Genomic DNA, 5852 nt, shown 5'->3' with positions numbered 1-5852 from the left:
AAAAATGGCTATTGAGGGATTAAACTCAACAGTGATCCCATGAATAATATCATTTGATTAAAATAAATCAGTACAGATAGCATGTTAAAGACAATAGCAGAAATATTTTGCTGGGGATATGGTCAGGGTAGGCTGTCAGGAGGATGCGGAACTTGAACTAACTCTTTAGTGATGGGCAAGATTCAAATGCCCATTCAAATGCCCCCCATGGGCAGAAGGGGGGGATTGTTACAGGCAGGGAGAGTGGTGTGAGCACAAAACAAGTTTGTGAATAAATTAGAATGATAATTGGCAGACACAGTGGCTATTCTGACAAATTGATCATTTCTTTCTGTTTTTGTTGTTTTGCTATGTGTATAGTAAGTGGTAGCAGCAAGATCAGGGAGCAAGAAGACCAAATGATGTAGATTTTAAGTGAAGGAAAATGATGATGATCTGAACTAGAATGAGCATACACAGAAATGGAGAGTATTGCGACAAAAGACTCAGCAGGGTTGTCTGCCTCCACATGGGGGATAAATAAAAGGTTTTTAGAGGACTATCACACAAGGGCCTTCCAATTTTCTTCCTAGTAGTTCCCTGAGAAGTTTTACGAACTGCCATGATTGTATTATGGTACTAAGCAATAATATGAACAATATTTGTTAATATTTGTTAATATTTGAGTGCCTCGGATGTGCCTGGCATCATTTTTTTTTGAGGAAGATCAGCCCTGAGCTAACATCCATGCCAATCCTCCTCTTTTTGCTGAGGAACACTGGCTCTGGGCTAACACCCGTGCCCATCTTCCTCCACTTTATACGAGACGCCGCCACAGCATGGCATGACAGGCGGTGTGTCAGTGCGCACCCGGGATCCGAACCCGGGCAGCCAGCAGCAGAGCACATGCACTTAACCGCTACACCACGGGCCAGGCCCTGGCATCATTTTAAACTAGTAAATGAATTATCTCATTTAATCCTCCCTACAACACAATGATAAAGGGACTATTATTATCCCCATTTTACATATGAAGATACTGAGGCACAAAGAGGTTAAATAACATACCCAAAGTCATGCAGCTTGGAGGAGCTGGGATGGAACCCAGACAGACTTCAGAGCCTGAGTGCTGCTGCCTCGGAGAGTACGTGCTGGCCGCTCAGCAAATGTCGTTAGACTCTGAATAGGTCCCTTCTAGTGTGAGGCTGGTATAGCTGCTATGAAAAGGTCACCATGGCAGCTATGCCTGTATTAATCTTTCCCATCTCTGGAGCAGTGCTTTCTGAGAAATGTAGTCTCCAGGAGTGGGGCTAATATTTCCTCAGTTGGAAATAAATCAGAGGAAATACCCTCCTCTATTCTTTACCCCTGCCCCTCTGGACATTATTATAACATGATTCTTATTGCTCAGAGATATGAATCTACAGATCCATACAAAACTCCATACTCTCCCTCGAATCCCAGGAAATTCTGGTCATTGCGTCTTTCTCTCCACCTTTCACCTGGGGCACGCGTTACAGGTTGTGATAGAATTTCTCATTTTTGTCACCCCGTCACCCATAAGTCAAGGAGAGCATCTTATTGATGACCAGTTTACTTTGGGTATTTGTTTCTTCAGTTTTCCCCCTTTAGAGTGAGGTACCTCTGGGGAAAAGCTATTGGACGACCTATTTTTCAGTTCATTTCATAATTACTGAGTGTCTACAAACACAACAGATGATGTATGATGAGCTCCGTCCTATTTACTGTCATCTTCCCCCGAGGGAGTCCTGAAAACCCTTTCTAGACCAGTAATCCAGCAATCGCCATTGCCTGCGCCATTCAGTGAGCACATGTCCCCAAACGATCTGCCTCTCAGGAGAAAACAGTCTTGTGCAGACATTAGGATTTCACCCCACATGTCTCCTTCATGCTGGCCTGAAGGTCAACATCCACCTTATCCTGATGTCAGGCGTTGAGAAGGCTGACTCAGATGTGTTTAGATGTAGTTTATAGCCTACATATACATATTTTTTTTAGTTGAGGTATAATCAACATACAAAATTATAGTAGTTTTATATAGAACATATAGATATAATAGACAATAGAACATATAGTTCTACTACTATAGTAGAGCTACTATAGTAGTTCTATAGTAGTTACAACATAATGATTCAAAATCTGTATACATTGTTTAATGATCACTATAATAAGTCTAGTTACTATCTGTCACCATACATAGTTACAAAAATTTATTTTTCTTGCAATGAGGACTTCTAAGATTTACTCTCTTAGCAACTTTCATATATGCAATACAGTATTATTAACCAAAGTCACCATGCTGTACATTACAATCCTCATGACTTATTTGTTTTATAATTGGAAGTTTGTACCTTTTGACCCTCCCCTCTGGCAACTACCGATATGTTCTCTGTATCTATAAGCTTGGGTTTTGTTTGTTTGTTTTGTTTCTTAGATTCCACATATAAGTGAGATCATACAGTATTTTCTTTCTCTGTATGATTTATTTCACTTAGCATAATGCCCTCAAGGTCCATGCATGTTGCTGCAAATGGCAAGAGTGCATTATTTTTTATGGCAGAGTAGTATTCCATTGTATATACATATACATATACATATTCATATATATAACATCTTTTTTATCCACTCATCAACCAATGGATACTTAGGTTGTTTCCATATCTTGGCTATTGTAAATAATGCTGCAGTGAATGTAGGGGGTGCAGATATCTTTTTGAGTTAGTGTTTTCATTTTCTTCATATAAATACCCAGAAGTGGAATTGCTAGATCATATAGTAGTTCTATTTTTAATTTTTTGACGAACCTCCATACTGTCTTCCATAGTGGCTGCATCAATTTACATTTCCACCAACAGGGCACAAGGGTTCCCTTTTCTCCACATCCTCTCTAACATTTGTTATTTCTTGTCTTTTTGATGATAGCCATCCTGACAGGTGTGGGGTGATCTCTCATTGTGGTTTTGATTTGCATTTTCCTGATGAGAGTACTCTTGTCACTGGCTGAGATAATAGGTTCTGGTCTGATTTTCCACAAAGTGAGGACTTGTTCTAAATCTTGCATGGTGTCACACCCGGATAATTGTGATGAGTTGCTGTGCAGTAGAAGTTGAGAAGACTCACTTAATAGAGGAAGATGGGTAACATTCTATGTTACCTGACCAGGTGGAGTGGTGGTATCGGACATGGGTAAGAGTGGGGGCTCCGAAGTCACAACTTCCTACCTTTGGATTTCAGCCCTTCACCCACTAACTGTGACCGTGAGCAAGCAACTTAATCTTTCTAAGCCTCAGTTTCCTTATCTGCAAATGGCAGTTAGTAATAGCGGTACATACCTCATAGCGTCATTGTTGTGATTAAGTAACATAAAATACTTGGCACACTGTCAGGCAAATAATAAGAGCTCAGTAAATATTTTTAAAAAATGAAAATTACAGATTCGTGGATAAGTTGGATATTTCATTTTATTGCCGTCTCAGTTGGTGGCAACTCCACTCCTCTGGTTGCTCGGGCCAAAAATTTTAAAGTCTTTCTTGCTCCTTTTTTTTTTCTTCACATCCCACATCTAATCTATGCTGGGAAATCTTACTGACTCTGCCTTTAAAACATACCTGGAATTTGACTACCCCTCAGCCCCTCCATTGCCAATGCCAGGTCCAAGTGGCTATAATTTCTAGGCTCAATTACCATATTAGCCTCCAAACTGGTGTGTTTCATCCTCACCCTCAAACAGTCTACTTTCAACACTGCAGCCAGAGGAATCTCCCTGAAATGTACATCAGATTGGGTCACTCTGCTTAAAACTCTTCATGACTCCCCATCTTTCTGTGAAGTTAAAGTATATTTCAAAGCATTGACAATGGCCCATATACAATCTGCCTGATACCCCCTCTGCCCTTTGCTCTCTAAGCTCATCTTCCATACTTTCTCTTTCACACTAGAGCCTTTCTCTCCAGCCACACGGCCTTGGCTGTACTCTGCCTGGAATGCTCTTCCCCTAGATAGCTGAAGAGTTGACTCCTGCTCAAATGTCATCTTTCTAATGAGGCCAACCTTGACCTCCTTATTTAAAATTGCATCTGTTCCTGTCTGCCACTTGCACTGTCACCACCCATCCCTTCCTGCAAGTTATGCAGGAGAAATTTTTCCACCCCTCTACAAATGGTTCTTAAATACCCTCAACTCATAACCAACTAGGACAGACCTCCTTCCTTCCAGAGAGTTCCAACATTCTGGCTTGGGGCTCAGGTCAATGAATCCAAGTGCTTATAGTCAGTGGCTTTTACAGCAAAATGCTGACCATGATATCTGTTGTAATAGAATAAGTAGAAATAAACATAGGAGAACATTTCTCAAGAGGGACTTTTAATATATAGACTTATGTCTTGATATTTAAGAAGAATCTACTTTTTGTGTGTGTGTGTGAGGAAGATCAGCCCTGAGCTAACATCCATGCCAATCCTCCTCTTTTTGCTGAGGAAGACTGGCCCTGGGCTAACATCTGTGCCTATCTTCCTCCACTTTATATGGGACGCCGCCACAGCATGGCCTGACAAGCGGTGCCTCGGTGCGCACCCGGGATCCGAACCTGGGCCGCCAGCAACGGAGCGTGCGTACTTAACCGCTACGCCACGGGGCCGGCCCAAAGAAGAATCTGCTTTTATTGCTGTAGAATTTAAATCTAGTTTTATAGCCTTTGTTCATAATTTGGCTTTTCAGGAAATGAAAACACCTATTATACTTAAATAGACTTGGATTATTCTTCCCTATTATAATCTTATGTATTGCCTCTCCCATCGACATAATTACACCTTTTTAAAATTATATAATAAGGTTAGAGTTCCTTTATTTTGATAATATACACTCCTCCTTCAGACATGATTGTTTTCATTCCTTAAAGGTTTTAAATTAGTGAGGTCAAACAAAGCAACCTAGAAACATACAGTAAAATCTTTCATCTCAAAGAAGAAAGGACCAATAAGCAGAAGAATCATTGGATTTGAGACCTAGGAGAGATCTTCAGGATGCAACACCAACCCACCTCCTCCATTTTGCTCTTAAGAACTAGAGATCTAGAGAGCGTCAGGGGCTTGCCTGAAGTCACTCAGCAGGTTGACCATAAGCTGGTCCTGGAAGCCAGTCCTCCTGAAGGCTAGTGGAGTAATGTCTTCATTATCCCGGACCAACTTGAAAATAATTTCGGTGTAATTATGCAGCTAGCCAGATTTTATTTATTAGTTAGCACTAGCTAACTAATTTGGGGAAAACCAGGCCACGCCACCATTACATTAGCACTCTTCCATACATGATGAGATCTGATTTGAAAATATGCAGAACCCTCTTCTATAAAGTTTTGAGTACTTGCTCTGGAAATTCACCCTCTGGCATTAACCCATTTGTCACAAAGTATTAACTTCCTGTTCCTGTGTGTGCATGTGTGGCTATTTCTTAGATTCTAATGAGGAAGAGTTGGATCAAAGAAGAGTGGGATGGGCCAATGTTCAAGAGTGAGGAAACAATAGAGACCTTGTCAGGTGAAATTATTGGACTAGAATGGTATCACCATGGTAACCAAGTGGGGGCTCTTCAGACACTGTGGAGGTGGGGACTTTGAGGAGATTCAACCAACCTCCCTGCTTATCCCCATGATGTTCCCAATGTTGGGTTGCTGGTTACACTTACTCCCTCTTCTCCTCACTTGCTCTCTCCAGTCCTCAATAGTCACAAAAATAAAGACAAGTTTTAGCCATGCTTGTTTGCTAATCTACATACTTATTTTGAAGAAGGAATAAATTGACAGTAACTCAGGGCAGTACGGGATAGCACAGAACTGAAAATACATGTTTATTCCTTGC

This window comes from Ceratotherium simum, chromosome 12 (genome assembly GCF_057802395.1).
Source record: "Ceratotherium simum simum isolate JZ-2026a chromosome 12, ASM5780239v1, whole genome shotgun sequence".
Lineage (NCBI taxonomy): Eukaryota > Metazoa > Chordata > Mammalia > Perissodactyla > Rhinocerotidae > Ceratotherium > Ceratotherium simum.
Note: the sequence above shows the minus strand (reverse complement) of the source record.